General features: G+C 40.7%; 1 protein-coding gene across 3 annotated transcripts in view; it reads left to right on the top strand.

Moving 5' to 3' along the window:
- Window positions 1–19922, top strand: part of LRRC8D (leucine rich repeat containing 8 VRAC subunit D) — a 53167-nt gene that overhangs the window by 4047 nt on the left and 29198 nt on the right. The window contains exons 2-3 of one of the 3 annotated variants that reach the window (XM_058842294.1): window positions 7990–8129; window positions 11776–11885. The exons of 1 other annotated variant lie outside the window; for it this stretch is intronic. The gene's annotated coding sequence lies outside the window, so the exon portion shown is untranslated. The remainder of the gene's footprint in view (window positions 1–7989; window positions 8130–11775; window positions 11886–19922) is intronic. One more of the 3 variants, XM_058842293.1, reaches the window with a different exon arrangement.

The following is a 19922-nucleotide window of genomic DNA, read 5'->3' as shown; positions in this document are numbered from 1 at the left end:
ATGAAGAAAGGTGTTAGTGAAATGCAGTTTTCCAGCAGCTACTGGCATTATGTTTTGTGAAAGCAATTGTAATTAGTGTTTCAAGGCTATCCTGTACCTTTAACCTTGAGAACCCTTTGAGCTACGTTCTTTAAGTTTGACTTGCTTGCATTGGGGATGGGTTTGGCTCAAGATCTTTTGGTTGGAGCAAATTGAGTACAATTTTCTTTTAACCATATAACAAAGAATAGATACCAATTGCTTGCCAAACAATTTCTCCCCTCAGAGATTAGAAACAAATTTAGGAAAGAACAAAGCCAGGATTTCTAGTGTTTGACTTTTTGAGAATTATCTTGGTTTTGGCATGTTAAGAAGAAAATGCGTCACAAGTGAAGTTGGCACCTAATACTGTCAGTAATACTAATTTCCACATCATTAATTTTAACTGACACTGCTTCAATCTTTCTCTTACCACAAATTTATTTCATTAAAAGAACTGAAGCTCTTTTAATTTATTTCTATATTCTCTTTACCTGTAGCAAGAAGAGGTTCTTGTCCCCCTTCAGGAAATGGATAGGAAGAGAAGTTAAAAGACATTCATGTAGCAGCTGCCAGAATGTTCAGGGAGATATCCTTGGAAGGAGAAAACTTGTTTTCTTGAAATCAAGCCAGCAAAATGCCACTTTTGCCCAACACTTGGAGACAAGCAGTAGTATGGGAAGTGAGTAAGGCTGCACCAAGGACTCATTTGTTAGAACTGTTTTAAAAGAAATACCTTAGTTTTTCTTCTTCTCCCTCTTCAAGTATAAATCAGGATACAGAACTATATTGTTCATGTAGCCTCAAAAGTAATTTTCCTTCTTTCCACTTGAGCTCTTTCCTCAGAAGTGATTTGTTCCGAGACTGAAGTAATTGCGACATTCAAGACTTAAGAAGCAATCGTGGTGTAAAATACAGCCGCCCTTAGGGAGGAGCAAGGATAGTTGTTGCTCAGATATTTTTTCTTTTTGGAGACCCTTTTTTCTTGAAGGTAACTCTGATTAAGAAGCAGAAAGAAATAACCAGGCTGAAAGCATGTAGCATCCAGCAGTGGGTGAGGATAGCATTTGTGTTTATTCATCATGGTCTTGCTTTGTGTATTGTGTGATCAGTAGAAGAAGAAATAGTCTGATTCTTGTGATCTGCCTTGCTCCTTGTTAGTGTTACAAAAAAAACCAACAAACCTAACCAACCAAAAAAAAAAAAAAAACCCAGATAAAAAAAACCACCACCAAAAAAACCCCTCTGTATATGGTCTTCTTATCAAAAGTTAGGCATCTCAGGTGTTCTGTCTTATGATGATCTACTTTGAAGACCAGAAAATTGCAGTGGAAGTTTTCTCAGACCTAAGGGGTGGGCACTACAGATAATTAAATGCTATTACCTTTTCCTGTCAGGTATCTCCTCAAATTGTTTGTTTGCTGTGCATATAAATTTAAAAAAAAAAAAAAAAAAAAGCATAGTTCTCAAACTGGAGTTCCAAAATCTCTCTATTCATTTGCTCAGGATTTTTCTGTCTGAGTCGTATTTCCTGATGATTTTCCCTGTGTTCTTAGACCAGGGGTGAGGTGGACTAAAGTGTCTGTTGCCATTTTAGATGTCTTACCTGTGAAACTCAGATGGAGCTGGTAAATATGGTGGGACCATCTGCTGGAAACAGTGATGCTCAAGATGAGTCCCCTCCCTGCATTCACTATGTAAAGATACACAGAGAAAGGAAAACTCCATACATGAAGGCTTTTTATAGTCCTTCTGATGAAGCAGTGAGACAGGCCTGTCCTCATGCAACCTAATGGCTACAAAGTCATAGCCAAGATATAGGTTTGTCCTTTTTTCCTCTGTTGAACTTCATTCTTTACAAATCAGCATTGAAATAAGTTTCTTTATAAAAGGTATTCCTGATTGCCCTTGGGTTCTACAGAAGCCAGGGCTGCCACACCTCATGTTTTCAAGTCTGGCCAATGGTACAGATACCAACAAGCCTGTTAAAAATGGGGATTTTTTTGTATGGAAAAAAAATTGAAGCACTTTACTTTTGCTACAGTGATTTTCCAACCTGAGATTACAGCTTTAAGGACAGAACAAGTACAGAACATGGGATGTGTATATGAATATGATGTCTGAGTATTTATCTGTTCTTTATCATTGCAGGATAGGGAGGAAAAGAAGCTTACATGCTTTCAGCTGGTGTGAGAACTTGCATAAAAAATGCTGATGCTCGCAATTACCCCAGTGCAGGCTTACTGAGTCTGTGTGTGAGGGATTGATATATTTTGATCATAAAAAGTTGATTTTTTTCATGTTATGTCAATAAAATGTATGGTTTGTTACCTGTCTCAAATGTACTGATTAAATAACCAAGCTTATACAATGCTGATTCGTTAATCGTTGAAAACAACCTTTCGGTTCAAGAGCTTTCTCTGTGAAAATTAATATTTTATACAGAAGTGTTATGTAATAGACATTTTGTTGCCTTTGCAGTCCTGCACAGAGGAGCATGGTGTTAAGCTGATGTAGTTTGGATTGTTCTGTATAAATTTGTCCACTAAACCAATGCAAATATCAGTGAATAATGAGGAAAAAAAGTTCATATTGCATATTTGTAAATGGTGGTTTGTGTAGAGATCATGGAAAGGGTGGGTAGGAGTTGCTTTGGTCTGACAGTCTCTGCATTAAAACTTGAGGGAGCAGTGTTAGAGGTAGTGCACTGGCTTGCTTTGTTTCCAGGCACCACTGTGGTTACACACGCTTTCCACATGCATTAGCAATTGCCTTCATCAAGGATGCACAGAAGAGCCAGACTTCACGCTTAATCTGACTGGTGTTTAAAAATACAAACTGAGAAGTCCACATACAGGCTTCCTCTCAATGGCTGCCATCCAGAAACTTATGTACTTACTTTCTGACTATTTAAATTAAGAAATAAAGCCTAACCTACCTAGTTTAGCAGAGGAGCTGACAAAAGGGAAATGAAACTTCTCATGCAATTCATTTTTTTTTAAGTAATGTTTGGGTGGTTTATAACCCATACTAAATTTCTTCAAGTTTTTCCCTGTTTGCCTTGATAGTAGAAAGAAAGGGAAAAGGGGCTTGATAGTTTTGCTTCTCTCCTTTCCTGTTCTTCTGACAACAAATCTATTGGCTCTGGAAACAAGGAGGTGGAGGAATGCAGATACATGAAGGCTCGTTGGTTCTGCAGAAATTGTGAGTTTAATCAGTGCTGGTGTCCCAATGAAAAGTGGGTAGGAAAGTGTCTAACAGAAGAGTAATGAAAGAAAAGTGTTCTTAGAAAAAGGAGTAGACTGAGAGAAACAAAATTGTTCTTATAATCATTCAGAAAAGTGAAAAATGCACAGGCTTGGACAAGATTATTTTTCTGGTGTTTAAAACTTGTATTTATTCTATGTTTATTTTTTGTGAAAGTTAATTTAGGATGTACTTAGATTGAAAGGTGAATTTAAGAGTGTCTTTATTAGCATTGATCAATTTAACCCAAGAAACATTTTTAAAGAAAGAAATCACTGAGGCCAGAGTTACAGGAGAACAAAGATAGTAAAGCCTGAAAATAAAAATGTGAGAAACATGTAAAAATACTAAGGAAAATAATAATAGTGAGGCAAAGAAAAGGAGATAAAAAAACTGTGGAGAAAAGTGTGAGTAAATGTAACATAAAATTATAAAGCATGAGGTTATATATAATGTTCTGCAAGTGGAAAGTGTATGAATTCTGTTTGTTTGAGGGTGCCTCATTTCAGAAACAAGGTTTTCATGCTCACAGTGAATGGCCAGGTTTTCCCTGTTTGGAGTCAGCTTGAAAGCAAATTATTTGAAAAAATTAATTGCATGAAATGTAATGGGTACCTGAAGTTTATGGGTTGAATTAGTACAAGCCTGGTTTTGACTAATGGTTTGCACGTGCCTCATTTGTATTTTAAGATTGTAGTCTGTCCATGTGCACAGTGGCCCAGAGCAGCCTGGAAACATCCAGTGTGCAGCTGGTCAGTATGGGGAGCAGAGTGCCCCTTCTCTGCTGTTTCTGCTGAGGGGATGGTGGTCTTCCACACTGTCATAGCTACTGATTTCTGTCACCTCATCCATGTTAAGACTTCCTCAGTGTCTGATTATTTACCTGTTTGCTGTTTGAACTTGTGAAATCTTAGGTCTGGTTTGCTATCTGCTAAAGAGTATAATACCAGAGCTCCCAGCAGCAGCCCCCTCTCGTGTTGCCTGTGGGGCAAACAAAGTTAGCTGCAGCACTGAAGTTTTGCCTGCTTGACCAGCAGAGTTTGATTTGTTGATGTCTTTGCTATATTCCTGCTGTCTGCAGCAGAAGAGAGGAAGTGGGGGGGAGTTTGCACACAGCCTCTGGCTCATGGATGGGGGAAGAGGAGGTGGCCACCAAGGGAAGGGAGGAATTACAGGGAGCTCCCAAATTAAACTGGGTGTTGGGTGTCATGTGAAAAGCTGCAGCAAGGCCCTAGAATGGACAATGAACTCTGCAGGGAGTGGCGGTGGGATCCAGTTGGCTCCCATGTAGCAGGAGCAATGCCTAAGGTGCTTTCCAAGGGGAATGTGGTTTCAAGACCAGCTGGAGCAAATTTGAGCTTGCACTGCTGTTGAAAGGGGAAGTCCTGCCTTCCAGCCCACCCTCTGCTTTGGGCAAGATGCCTTTCCCAGGCACACACCATGGAGAGAGCAGGAATGTTAAGTAGCAGGATGGCCACGAATCAGCTTCAGCTAATTGCAAAACTTACTCAGAGATAGCAACAAAATCTGGTATTTATCTGGTTAGGTTACATGCTACTTTTGACAGTATTTCTACAGTAGGGATCTGTGCTGGGGTTTTTCTTCTCTTTTGATGGCATGACACTTTTCCTGTGTGCTGGTTTGTTGTTTTTCTTATGCAGCAGCAAGGGAGGAAGATGGCATTTTAGCTGAAGAGATTGTCAAATGTCTGCCGTTGTCTGGGTACTTGGAGATATATGCAGAACTGAGAATTATTCAGTTGTGCTGAAATTAAGCCTCTAATGACTGGAACTGCTTACATACTTAATTAGCTGAGGTTGTTGGGTTTTTTTTCCAAGATCTCTACTTCTTCCCCAAAATACTGTGACTTCCCTCTTCCTTTCTTTACAGAATTCATAATGATTTGTTCTAAGTGCATTGTTTGGGTTTTTTTTCACTCTGTTAACAATGATTATTTCCCTGTTAAAAGCTTCAGAAATACTGTTTTCCTTAATGGGAAAGGATGTTTGATCAAGTGACTGTACAAATGGAGGCAGCCACATGTAGGCTACTGTATATAGGATGTGGCATTTGGAGGTTGCACGTGTTATGCCTGAAGTGCCAAGTGCCTGGCTGTGATTCAGATGAAATTGGCACTGGCTGATGCCACCTTCCCAGTGTAAATGTGGTGTCTTTCCCTGTGCTGTAGGGCCCTGAAAGAAAAGTATTGAAGTGAATGAGTGCCAGAGGGGACGAGGTTAAAAGAGAAATGGTGCATGTGGTCCTTATTTAATCCCCTTCAGAGCCACAGTCTCACAAACTGACTGTACCAGTGGGTGTGTATTCTTGTATCAAAGCAGATGTTTCTGTAAGAAAGATGTTGCTTTGTTTTAATAAATTGAGGTTGTCACTTCAGAAGTGGGGGAGGGAGGTGAAGGAAGTAGCATAAAGTGAGAATTTGTCAAATGGGATTTGGAACAAAATCCATGAGAATTTTTGTGGTAAGAACTGCGGGAAGGGATCCTTCACTGGTCTTGGCATTGCCCAAACATCTACTTATGCACCTCTATGATTTATATAAGAATTTCTGCTTTTCCTGCTTTTAGATTGGTTTTTGGTTTGTTGTTGTTTTTTGTTTTGTTTTCTTTTGTTTGTTTTAAACCAAGATTTTTTAAGTGTTTTGTCATTTGTTACCCTTTACATTTCCTCCAGGTATGATCTAATCTGTGTGCTCAGCATATTCTGGGAAGGGGAGGGTGGTGGTGGTGATGGACCTCAGCAGGCTTTCAGATTGTGATTCAGCTCTAGAAGACAAGCTCTCCTGTTCTTCCATGCCTTACCAAGTGTGGTGGTGGTGCTGTTCAGACTCTCCTGGCCCCTTTCCTGAAATGCTGATACATTCTCAAAAAACACAGTCCCGCTACTTTGAAGATGGGAGCTGCCTTTGCCTGCTGTTTTCTGAAATGGTTTGTTGTCTTTGGGGGCGGTGCTGAGGAGGGATTGGAGGGCATGGTGAACTCTGTTTAGGCCCTTCTTACATGGCTCTCTGACCTCGTGAAAAGAAGGGTTACAGAAGCCAAGGTGAATGGCCCCGTGGCTATGAGCATTTTCTGTTAGACCTCAAGTATGATCCAAAGGTCTGTTCTGAAGCCGACTTGCTGTAGACTTTTGGAAATTATCTACTCACAGGTTTTTTGCTCCTTGTATTTAAAAAACTGGAGTCTCTGAAAACTCCAGTTCTGCATAAAAGGATTTGCTTCTCCTGAGACCGCTTGACCACCCCAAGGCCTTTCAAGAAAAAAAGTCTATGAGGCATATTTTATTTGAGGATTTGATAGTATTTTCCCCATCTCCTTATCCTGGGTCTGTACTTCTAAGAAGAAACCTGGAACAGCAGGTTCCTGCTGACCTTTAAAATTATCTCAGCAGAAAGCCTGACAGAGGGCGGATTGTTCCTGTGTGCTTCTGAGTGCCAGGGGGTGCCACCCCTGAAAATGCCTCAGAAAAAAATGGAGGGTGATTTTGGGGGGGGTTTGTTTGAATTTTTTTCTGCAGTGGTTTGGGAGCAGCTCAAGTGGGTGAGTGCACTGCTCTTGGTGCAGACCCTTAGGGCAGAACAGCTCTGCTGCAGGCACTGCTGGGGTGGAGGCAGTGGGCTGGGGGCTGAAGCAGGGAATGCAGCTGGCTGTGGCTGTGGAGCATCCTCTGCTCTGGAGGCTGTCCTTGTACCTGCACTGTGTACCTGGGGCTTGCTGCTGTTGCAGTGAGTGCCTGCTGCACTGGTGTTGGCACCCTGGCACAGTATGCTGTGGTTGGCAGTGCTAGGAACGCCTTGGGCACACAGCAGTGCTGCTTGGGGTGCAGCAAGGACAGCGAGGCAGTGGCAGCCAGCCGGCTGCACACCAAGAGTCCTGTAGAATCCTGCCTGAGGGATTCCTTTTGGATATGGAACAGCATTGGTTTACATAGCAGCTTTCCCCATGTTTGTTGATTGGAGGCAATTACTGTAAAATACTTGATTTATAACAAGGCATACTTAATAAGCAACAAACTAAAATAAATATTCATGAATTACCTGCTGGAGTCTGGCTGTTCTTTTTGCTGAGTTGTTGCTTTCCATCTGTGTGCTCTGCACAGCCCTGAAGCCTCTGAGTCTCTGGAGGTGAAGGCAGCCATACTGACTCTTAGCTGGTGTAAGTTTTGGGCTGAAGAAGGAGGGGGACAATCCCACTTCTTTTCTATGTTGTTCATCCCAGAGGATTGAGGTGTTTTCCTGAGATATTTCCAAGCAGCTCATTTGACTCTAGGTGGTCTGCTTGCCTGGCATTTGGCTGTAATGCAGTAGTTGAAATGTCATCAAAGTGTTTGTGTGGAGCACGTGCACTGTGCAGCTTCCACGTCATTGAGGTCTGGTCTGGCTTTTGTGGTGCTGTAGAGAGGTGATGATGTAGAAATAGCAGTGCTCTTGGTTAAGTTAGGATGAGCCAACATGTTTAAGAAAATATGTGGGAAATGACAAATTGCTCATTTGGGATCTGTGCTCTTTGAGTATAGGACAACTCATTTAGAGTAGTTCCAAAGTTATTAAAACAAGGATGTGCTCACTCTTCCCCAGAGATGAAGCACTGTCAGCAAAAGGATGAGTAACTTTTGTTGTCTGTGTTGCAGAGTGGCATTCCTCTGACCCCCACTACTATGACCGCTTTATTTGGCCAGTTTGATTCACAGCAGTTTGTTTTTATATAGGAGGAGTCTGTGTCGCTTGTCAAAATGAGAGAGTGATCATCAGAGTCTGGCTTGGTATTCCTGCTGCTGGAGCCTTCAGGAGCCAGCGCTCAGCCCAGCTGAAGCCAGAGGAGGAGGGTGGAGAAGCACAGCCTGATCAGGTACTGAGCCAGTAACGGGAAAAGTTGTCTGATTCAGAATTAAGCTATGGATGATGATTAGTTATAAAAGGCTACATTCTTTAGAAGGTCTTGTTAACATGTGTGATGCAATGGAGGCCTAGGAAGTACAGCTACATGTGTGGGCCGGGCATGGATGCATGTTACATGTCTGAGTTCTGTAACAGATCTGAGGTGAGCATAAATGAGTGCAACATGTTTTGTGGGGTATTTGATTTGCACATCTAATGTGCAGTACAGCTCAGTAGTACGTGTTTCCAAATACCATTTTCAGGCTTCATGTAAGTTGTAAAGAATGGGCTAAGGTTACTCTTAACAAATGTTTGAATGTTGAAGAGCAGTTTGATGTCTTGAGGAAAGGCTTTTCCTCAGCTTTATTCTTCGTTCTAGTAGGGAGACTGCAGCACAAGCTTTTGATGAGCAGTATGTTATGTGGGAACTGTAGAGCACAGAGAGGTAGCAGACTGATGGGTTTTAAGACAAAACCAACTGTCAGCTTGCTTGCTATGTTTTCATTTGCTGAGATATCCATAACCATTCCTGGAAAGTGGCATTTATTCTTGCAGTCACATCTTTCAGATTGTCATATTTGAGAAAATTTAGGTTCATCTTGTATGGAGACAGAAGTTCAAGGTTTTGATTTATTGTATTCACTTTGGAGTTTTTGTCTTATGTAATTGTACTTTCCAGTTTATGTGGAACTCCTGCTCTGAGGATCATGTTTTGAAAAGACTTTGCATATTTTTATGTACTATTAGAGATCCTTTAAGAACAAGGCTACTACTTATGTGGGTTTGTACAATGCTTGAGACAGTAGTGGCATGCAATTTACTGTTAGAGGGAGCAGTCTTTGAAGAGGCACAGTGTTTTTTCATCTCAAGTGATGCTTTCTCTCCAGAAATACCAGCCTCTGTTGCTTAGACTGTCTGAATTTATTAGTCACGTTTTTGTATTTTTTTTTCTTTATTAACCCAGGTGGAAGCAGTGAGGGTTTGTTTAAAATCTGTTAAGAAAATTATGCCTAAAGTTCTAGAGGTAATTTCCAGCTGTGATTATATCTTTCCTGGTGTGGTTAAAAGATAGAGACTCTTTTTCTAGCATCCATTGTGAACACTTTTTTTTTTGTCTTGGGAAATAAGAATCAGCATTTATTTGATTCAACAACCAGCTTCCTGCTTCCCAAGGAAGAGATAGTGGCTCATTCGTCTGCAAACATCCCTCCTGTGGAGCGTCTTTGTTGGGGAGTTAGAGGAAAGCTAGCAGTTCCTAGTGAAATAGCTGTGTAGCAGGATGAAGAGGGATTATTGAAGCATTACTAGGAAATTCGTGGCTGTGTGGAAGACCTTCTGTACTCCACAGACAAGCTGACCTAAATTCTGAAGCCAGGCCTTACTGGTTTCTGTGTTGATGTAATGTGGCAGGCTGGATAACCTGCAGCAGATCTGGGGTTTAAAAAAATTAAAAAAAAAAGAAGAGGGAGTACAGAGAGGATTTATATTTGAGTGGAAACACAGGCAGGCAAGTCTTAAAAAGTATACTGAATCTGTCTTAATTTTTTTTTTTCTATCCCACACTTTTGTATTCTTAGTATTGAGTATTCTTTCACATTGCCAGGGTGGGTCTGTATTATAAGGATGCACATTAGGATAAGTGGAGATGTTTACTCCTGGATGGGGGATACATGGATGGTTTTTCTCATAAGAGGCTTTTACAGATGGCTTAGAGTTCTGAGATAGATGTTAAGCAAAGAAATTGTGCTTAGTATCTTATCAGTAGTGAAACAGTTAACACAACTGACACTTGAACTCCTGGGGAGAATAGGGTTAGTATCCACTTAACATAAATGGAATGGCTTATGCTTGAGTTTCTAGGTGATGTTTGTTTCTCAAGATTATACGTTACACAAAACGTGACACAAAAATCCGAACAGAAAACAAAATGCCAGATCTATCTGTCACAGTCCAGTTGGTCAGTCTGACCTGAGTGCAGTGTTTTTGTGCTGTTACTTCTTGTAGTAGTGTTGTGACTTTGCAGTTTAGTTTCTGTTGGTGCAAATGTGGTGTGAGGGCAGTTACTGCTTCCTGCCTTTTTCTGTACACATAAGCTAGACTGATGCAATGCTCTCCTTTGCTTTCACCCTTCCTGCTTGCACACTTTCATCACCTGGTCTCACCATTTCCTTCTCAGGTCTACTGGTATGAGAAGAGTTTTTTTGCTAGTACTGCTTTTACCATGTCCTGTGAAAGGAATGGTTTATGCAGGCAGAAAAAAATTGCAATCACTAGAAGGGCTTTTGCAGTAAGATTTTTGCTGGCATAGTTGGGAAGCAGGAAAAAAATATTGGCTGAAACAGTTCAATGGACAAAATATTAAAGTGTGGCTAGGGGCTTTCCTATGGAAGTGTTCTGGTCTGGTTACTGTGATGGAGTGTGTGTGTATATTTATAATACATTTCTGTCTGGAAACCTCTTTTTGTGGGAGCATAAGCTTTAAGTCTTGAATTATTTTAGAAGAATTTCTGCAGCTGCAGCATCCTGAAGTGCCAGGGGAAATAGTGATATTCTGAAACATTGCTGGCTTATTTTAGATCACATTTCACTTGATGTGCTTTTGATTTGTTTTAAGAACAACTTGTCTGTATAAGCTATTTGTTTACTATACGCACATAATAAGCAGCAATGCTGACCTTCGACTGGAAACCAGAATGACTGCTGGTCCTGCTGTCCCACTGCCAGGAGCAGGTATGGTGAGGGGATTGGAGGGCAAGGGCTGTTTTCCCTTATGTGTGTTTCAAAACCAGAAGCAGTAATTAGAAGCTTATTAATTGACAAATCAATTAAATTGATTGAAATTCCCTCCAAAATGATAAACTGGTTTTTGCTTGCAACAGTGTTTTTTCGTCAAGGCTACCTCAAGGCAGAAGCAATGTTTTCCTTAGTGCAGATATGGATGTCATTTTGAGTAATTTTTTGCAATGAAAAGAACTTTTGTGTATCTCGCTCCAATGTTACAATTTTCATGTTGGTTTAGCTTTTCTTTCTTCCTGTCCTTCCAGGAGAATTTTCAGTGTTATTGTTAGAGACAGAAACTGGGAAATAGCTGGAAAGCAGTCCCACTTCAGTGTTTTTTTCACTGTTTTTGCTCTCATATTTCTTTGCCTAGACAGGAGACTTGTCCATTACTGATAGCAAAAGCCAGTCCCCACAGCCACGGGTCAGTGAGCTGAGCTGCTTCCAGCTTGTCCTTCTGGAGCCTGAACCCAGCCTGGCCGCGGGCGGTGGCACCGACACAGCACTCGGGAGGAAGGAGATGGTGCTGGCAGGGCTTGTCACCAGCTTGCTATAGCAGAGAAAAAGCTGAGCAGGGTCAACATGCAGCACTGCTCTCTTTCAGCCTTCTCTGGAGTAATGTCTTGTTGCATGGTTTTGTGTTCACAGACCCGTTTTGTACTGGCTGTGTATCGTATTCAGTGGGCTGTAGTATTCTTGGCTGTGTGTTTTGACATTGTGATGTTTTGAAATACCTACCTGGTCTCAGTTCTCGACTGGAATCTCAGGATCCTTTTGAATAGATGGGAAGGGATTCTCAATATGTTGCTCCCTCAAGCTTCGTCTGTTGTCTTCGGTAGGTGATGCTGTTTTGAAGAAGGCAGCGCCATCACAGTTCTTGTTCTCTTGGAGGCTGAGTGAACACTGGAGCACTAAATCGGTGTAGTGAGGTGCAGCATCGAAGAGTAAGGTCTGCCTGTCCTTGTCCATAACTGACTTGGTTTCAGGAGAGGTGAAACACTTCCAGCAACTGAGAAACCACAGGAGAGATTGGACTGGGGAAAAGTCCAGCCTGACCTTTCCAACACCAGGTTTTCCTTGTGTACATGGGCCCAACATGTCTCGTAGTGCTGTGTCTGCACATGATGGTAAAGAGGACATACCATAAGATGTTGCTGACATTATTGCCTTGCACCTCAGATAGTAAAGATGGAAGGAATAGAGAGAGAGAGATTTGCAAGGGAAAAAATGAACAAACAGCTCTTTGTTGCTCAATTATTTTGGTGCTTCTGTGGTTTAGCTGTTATATTGTGTTACTCTGTCCACAGCTTTTTATGGGTCTCTTTTAAAAAAAATTGAAATTTGAATAAATAATACATTTCTCTAGTTTTATTTATTATTTCAAGTGCTAGAATATGCTTGCAATTACAACATTCCACTGCCTCTGGTGATCGGATATATAAAATTCTGGCCTTTGTTGCTGAGCAATGAGTTCCCAAACTTTCTGCTTATCTGACTGCATTTCATGAAGTAGGTTTGGTTTTCTTTAGTGTATTACTGGAAACATGGAAAAGTCTTCTATGTGTAATTAGAATTGTTTTGATCAGTAAAGCATCAGTTTCTTTTCCATTCCATTAGCTCTTACATTCTGCAGGAGCTGGGCAAAAAAAGTGATTTTTTTTTTTCTGCTCATAAACTGAATCTTCTACCTTCTGAGGAGTAAAATGTTTGTCCAGGCAGACTGCAAAACAACTTTCGTGGGTACTTCAAGTAATTATTTAAGGAATGTAATTATTGTTAACATTACTGATATTTGAAACATTGGGGGAGAAGCAATTCCATGAAAATAAATTTTTAAGAAAGGAAAATGCTGTACAGCCCCTTCCTCCCTGGCCCCACCATGTGCTGTTTTGAAATTCTGTGGTAGTTAGTTAAGGGGAGCACTACACAGGTTTGGGTTTGGTTTCTTTTTTCCAAACATTACTATGGAGGTAGCATGGTAGTTTAAGGCTTTAGAGGCAAAGCTCAAATGTCACTCTGCTATTTCCCCCCCAGAACCCCAGCAGATTGTTGCTTGTACCAGAGCTGCACTCTGGTGTCTGGTTGTCCAGTTTGCAACTGGATCTGGCAGTCCCACAAGCTTTCCCTTTTTGGCAGGTCGTGTGTGTTGGTGACTTGCTGCCTCCCATGACACCGGGCTGGGATGCTGCTAGTGCTGCTGACAGCTGGGAGCAGCAGACATTGCTGTGCCATGGGTGAGATGGGAAGGACTGGAAATACGGTTTTTCTTGAGATGTAAGAATCTGTGGGCTGTGATAGAACCAGTCACCTTTCAAGTCACCACCTTTTGGATAATGGCTATTGGCTGTTTTTTCCTAAGTTTTTCTGTGCTCTCTAGTCCTTGGGCAGTCACTGATTGGTAATAATTTGCAGTCAAGATCACAACAATACCAGTTTTTCCTTTTCAGCTCAGGGAATGGGATGGGGAGTTGCAGGTAACCTCTGCAGCATCTGGGTGAGTATTTGTGAAGCCAGGGTGGGTGATGATGGAGCTGGGAGGTATCAGAATGGTGAACATGGAACATAAAGCACAACTAATCTTGCAGGAATGTATTGGCCCACTCCTCTGGACTGTGCTGTTCTGGTATGTGTATTTAAATTGAGACAATCTGAAATAACTGGCTGTCAACTTGTTAAAATAATCAGGTTGCCAAGAGCTTTTTCCTTTTGTTAAGCTTAATTTCAGATTTATTGCGTATTTTTTCACCTTTAATGGAACTTACTCAGGGGATGCAAACGTGAGGTTTAGCACAGTAGTTCCACGCTGCAGTTCATTTAAATTTTCTGTTCGTTTCCTTTTGCACTCCTGCTGTCTCAACCAGGGTTCAATATGAAGGTAGCAATGGAGAAACTCTTCCTGTCACAGAAAGGATATGTCTAGGTTGTAGGAGATGGGAAAATGAGAATTGGAGCTCTCATCCATAAACATTAAACAAAGCTTATTTCAAAAGCCTTTTCTGCCTTTGTTAGAATAGTTGGAGGTATGCCAACCTAAAAAGCCCCAAACCTGCTTTAACTCTTACCTTGATCTTCGTGTGTAATATCCTAACAAGGGGCAGAGCTACTTCTGTTTCCCTTGTATGTTGGATAGCACTTTCATACATTGGTGGTGGAACTTGGGTGGGTTTTTGTAGTGCCATTGAGTTTCTTGTGTGGGTTGTTCAAATAGCTGTGCTAGTAGGAAGACAAACACTTGAAACTGAAAAATATGACGAGGCAAGGGCTGTCAAGTATTATGCATCAGTTTTGTACTTTGCATGCTGAGGTCTCGGCCTGCTTGATGTCTCTAGGTACTTCTGCAGTTTAAGTGTTTAGCAGTGATAAACTGCAGCGTCTGGCAGAGGGATTCAGTGTGCAAGGACACCTGAAAAAACAACCTTTAATCCTTTCCTTGAAATGAGCTGGTTTCCAGGTTTCTGTTTTTTCAGAGAGGTTGGACAGGGTGTTTCCATTCATTGTGTGCTGGCACAACATTCAGTGATCAGTGCCTTGTTCTAATAGTTGTCAACAAAATAATATTGATAGAGCTGATTTACTGGATGTTTTTTCCCCTGCATGTGTGCTGCATTCATTCTTTGAATATATTTTTTTTTTCTCAGAAGTAATCAATATACCAGGAAAGCCCCATTCACCAATAACATCTGAAAGCAACAAAAAGAACAGAAGATCAGAAAGCTCCCAAATATCGCTAAACATCAACAACAAAATGAGCTATAATGTGGTAAGGGAGAGAGCTGCTTGTAGCCAAGGGCACTTGCTAAGAGGGAGACAGATTATGAAAGCCCACCATTTATCTTTGATTTTTGAATGAGGGAAAATGTAATTGTGTTCTCTAAATAAAAGCATGGAGTAGTTATGTTACATATTGTTCCTTACAGTATTAAATGGCTTGTTAATATGAATATTGTCACAGCTTGTCACAAAAGGCCTTGGTGTTTATTCTTGGTTTTCTAGATAGTCTGATTACAGATAATGGAACTAGACAAGCTCAAGGGTCATGGCATTTTAGAAAGAGATTCTCTAAAGAATATCTCAAGGACCTTTTAGAGTTAAAGGCATCCCCAAGATAAGCTGTTACTCATCTGAGGCCATGGATACAAGTGTTTCTTGCTTATTAAATGCCCCAAATGTGAGTAGATGTGTGTATGGCTAAAAGGCTCTGTGGATCAGCACTGGCTGAAAACGTTTTCTGAAGTTTGTATGGGTTAAACAGTTTTAATGATGTTTCTTGACACCTTCTCTGCAATGTCATCTACCATGTTAACAGCATATTTAAGAGATGGGCTTGTTTTCATTCTGTACAATCGGAGTGCACATAAGGAATGTGCATCTTGTTTTCATAGCAGTCATAGACCAGTCCTCAGGAGCTGACTCACTGCTATTTTGTAAGCAGGGTTTGCCTTTCTTTTATGCGGTTCTGCATTTTTCCATTCCACAGTCCATGGTAATTTAGATCTTAAGTGTGCGGGTGTTAAAAAGCCTTCTTCCTGGAGTAGATCTTATTCCTGTGTATGTGGTGTGTACTTAGCCTAATTTGATACTAACAAAAGTAATTCTTTATTATTCCACTTTTTTCTAGTTGGGTCTTAATCACGTTATGTTGCAGGGCACTTTCCCTACACCTAACATGATCATTAACAAACAAGTATTAATGATTTGGGGAAATTGTATTTGGTCTGTTAGTTATTGTTACACTATAGCACTAGTAGGGGCTTGTTTTTAAATTTTCCTGCACAATATTTGACTTTCTTGAGTTTCAGATTAATTGTCTTGTTCTACTTGCATTTTAACTGAGCTTTGCTATTGGGATGTCATGGTAGGGTGGGACTGGAAAAAATGGGCTGCTGGAAAGATACAGAAGGAAGCAGTCTATAACTTGAGCATTCAAGTTAGAATTTCTAATGTGTAGCATACCTTGAATAACACTGGATTCCATTACTGACTTCCAAAATCACTTAAACTCACTCTCACACCTTAGTAACACTTTATTCATGGCAAGTCAGATATTTTCCTGTGACTTTTCATTACTTGCTTTTACTTGGCTCAGTTAGATTTTTTTTCCACGCTGGCATCTTTGGAGGAAATAAAGTGCCAGAAGTCTTCAGTGCTGTCAAGATTTTTATATTTTAATGAAAAGCTTTTCTGAAAATAACTGTGCGCTAGTGGGTAAATCAAACTTTGGAAAAAGTTCTGCTACCTTTGTAATTTTTTTTATAGCTTTCTTAGGTAAAAATTGGAAGATCAGATTGTTTTAATTGATGTTTTTGAGAAACTTGTGCGGCTGGAAAACTGACAGTAGTCATGTGAATTTTGTATTACTTCTGCATGAATAAAATCAACAGCAGCATTCTGGGCTGCTACTAGAAGTATTTCCAGAAAAACCATAAAGAAGAGACTAGGAGAGGTAACCCAGCAGAGACTTTTTTTTTGTGTTCCTTGTATTGATAGCTTCAAGGCTGAGCATAATACAAGGGAAAGATATAAATCATTCTTACGGGCAAATGTTGAAGTGATACTGGTTTTCCTGGTAGTAGCTAGGAGGCTACAGAGAAGGGAGAAACAATAAGAAGCTTTTTGTTTCCTGAGTGAAGTTTCACATTTGACACTGGTAAGTGCGAGCCCAATTTGAACGCATTGGGCCACTGGAACAGCAGCACCTTCCCTGGGAGCTGCTGGACTTCAGCCTGGGTGTTCCTGCAGGAAACTCCACCCTCTCAGTCTGTCTCTTACTGGTAGGTTTCCTAAGCCTTGATGTGGTCTTGTTACTGCTGGCAAAAAGTTACATGTGTGGGAGATATGCAAATCTGTTTTAATGTTCTGATATAATTTTAGCATGGGAAAAGAGCAAGCTCTGTACATAGGTATCTCCAACTGAGCTCCAGTCTTGCAGCTCAGTTTATTTAATAGAGCTGTCAAACCTTGAAAAGGGATTTGCATGGATGTGGGATATAGGATCAGGTTCATAATTTTGTAAACTTAAAAAGTAGCTTCTATCAATCCAGAGTTCTCTAAATTCCTTTACAGACAGTAGAAACTGTGTCTGAATGAGGGTAGAAGAGTTGTATAGTTCAATGACGTGATAATTGAGGATTTTTGCTGATGTGAATCCTCTTATTTACAGTGTCACTGGAAGGGTACTGGCTTTGCAATGAATAACTGAGGTGGACTTTCTTTTGCTTCTCTCAGTGTAAAATTCTTAATAGTGTTTTGTCTTGTCTTTTATTTTGTTTTTTGTTTTGTTTTTTGGGTGTTTTTTGTGGGGTTGTTTGTTTTGGGTTTTTTTTTGTAATTTTTCTTTCCAGGTATAATGAGGATTTGATGATCATGTGGGAGAGGAATGAATCTACTAAAATCCTTTCTCATATATACAGGGTTAAGTATTGCACTCAGGAGGGTAATGTTCCAGTGGAATTGCAGTCTCCCCATAACAGTTTAGACTTTGGTAAAGCAAGTGGATGAGTCATTGCAGGGATTTGATGACTGAAAAGATTGATTAATAATTAATTTAAAAGCAAGATGCCCTTTCCTGTGTCCTAGCTTTCAGCCATTCAAAAGATCATCAGATTCCCACATGTAGTTTAACATTTGAGTACTAGGGACGTGTTTGTTTTGATGTCTTTCCCTGAACTGCAAATGTTGCTTTGTCTTTGCTTTTCCTCACACATTATTTATAGAGATATAAATGTCAAATTTGATTCAAGTGTTCTGGTGAGGTTACAGCACTTTGAAGGAGCCAAATGTTCCCATTTGGTGTGCTAGGGTTATACTTGCCTCATGACCTTTTTGAGGTGCACTGGTATACCAGGTGCTTCATGGGTAATGGCATTCCCAGTTTTCAGGAATTCTCACATATGGGTTCTTTGCTTTTCTTCAGTAGATGTTTGTCAGTCAAGGATTTGTATTTCTACAGGTTTGCATTTGAGCTGGGTGTCTAATGGGAAAGCCTGGGTCCAGGGTGCTTTCTGCCTTTATGCTGGGATAGTGGTAAAAGTGAAGAATGCTGCTGACTGCAGTGTGACCCTGAAAGGATGACTCAAAATGAACCATTTGAATTCAGTTACATTAGCATAAATAATGTCTATCTGGGGGGGTGGGTTCAACAGCAGTATTAAGGAGTATTACGGTCAGAGATATGGGGTCAATCAAAACCAATCCATGAAAGGTGTGAAGGAAGCTTTAGCAACCTTTTGGAATCCTTTAAGGTAAATTGATACCCTGTTGAGTGCTCCTGTCTGGGGCAGATCTTTGATACAAGATAGGTCTTGTGACTCTGATATTAGAAGAGGTAATAACCTGTGTTTTATTTTTCTGGTTAATTAAAAGCATGCTATGTGCAATCCTGGGCAGTTTAGGTACTGAATCTTGAATATTTAGTGCGTGGTGAACATAGATCAAGGCATTTGTTTACTGACAGTTTACAAAAAGCCACTCTCCAAACTTTCATTTTTACTTATTTGTAAGAGTGAAAGGTGAATGAAAATGTGTAATAATCTTACCTTGAGCTGTTGCGGTCATTCATAATTTAAACTTGAAGTGCTTCACATTTTCAGTGTAACGATCTCCTTAATCATTAGATTCTGAACTGTGGCTTGACTGTAGTCTTCTGATCAAGCTTCTGTAAAAAGAAAAATGCTGCCAGATATTTGGTACTAAGATGTAGCTTCTGGCACAGGTGTTTGTGACATTGCATGTTGTCAGGTACGTAAAGTACAGCAGCTGGCACCTTGAACTTTGCAAAGCTTCAGTCTTTGAAGATTTGTCTAAATTTTCCAGCCTGCAGGTAATGAAATACTTTGGCCTCCTTTAACTATGAATGTTATTTTATTGTAATCAAAAGTAAAGATTTAGTTGCACTACTTTATAAATGCTGTATAATAGTTACTGCAGAGTTACTATGAGTAGGGATTTTAGCCTTTGCAAGGAGAGCATTGGAGTTATACTTCAGGAAGTTTTGTATAAAGAGGTTATATTTTGGCCTTTGTAATAAAACCACCATTTGCCTGGGCAAAGAATATGGAAGGAGAAAGCTCTCCCTCCCACTACCTCTTTAATTTGTGTTGAAAGCACTGAAGATAGGAAATGTGGAGACGAGATTTTAGCTGCAGGGAAGAATACATAATCTGATTTATAAAACTAGACCTTCTTGAATGCTTGTTTTACTCCAGCAAAACCTCCTTTGGTAAACGTCATGTGCAGGATTGAGTGGGTGTTCACCTGCTGGTTTGCAGGGAGAAGAGGACAGGAAAGCAGCTTGCTCTTGAGGGGTGCTGGGAAGAAGTGGATGATTTCACAGCTTGAAGTATATAAAACTTGCTCTGGTGTCAGAATGGGCAGTGGAATTTGACAAGAAGTGGGAGGGGAGAAGTGTGTGTGTGTGTGACTAGGGTGATACTTTGCGTTCTGGAAGGAAGAAGCAGGGTCTGGAATTCATAGTTTGACATTTTTGAATGTGAGAAAGAAGCCAAAGGAAGCTAGTGGGTGTTTGGACATGACTGATTTGCTCCAGTTTACAAAGTAGGTGTGGACAGCAGAAATCAGAAGGACAGCAAGAAATCACCAGGTTTTGTTTTTGTTTTAACTGAAGGGGCAAAAAACTACCAACGGAATGGTCATCCGAGGCACTCTGACCTGCTCTAGGGCCTGATCTTGGAGCCTGGCAGTGTAGCTGTTTTCAGTTCACAACTTGAGAGCCACTTTCCTCTGGATTCCTGCTGTTGGGAGCATCCTAAGGCAGAGAAGTCCCTAAAGAGAAGTAGTTGCAGTTACATTAGCTTTTTCTCTGGGATCATTGCAGAACCCCTGGGTGGATGAGATAGGGGTCAGAGATGGATCGGTGTTTCCTCCAGACCTTATCAGATTTGCCTGCGGAGAGAGATTGGTGAGTTGAGCAATGGTGCTGTAAGAGGATTCCATGGCAGAGCGGGTGACTCTGGCTACTGGAACTTGC

This window comes from Poecile atricapillus, chromosome 7 (genome assembly GCF_030490865.1).
Source record: "Poecile atricapillus isolate bPoeAtr1 chromosome 7, bPoeAtr1.hap1, whole genome shotgun sequence".
Lineage (NCBI taxonomy): Eukaryota > Metazoa > Chordata > Aves > Passeriformes > Paridae > Poecile > Poecile atricapillus.
The sequence above is the reverse complement of the archived record's forward strand: the minus strand, read 5'-3'. Positions and strand labels throughout refer to the sequence as shown.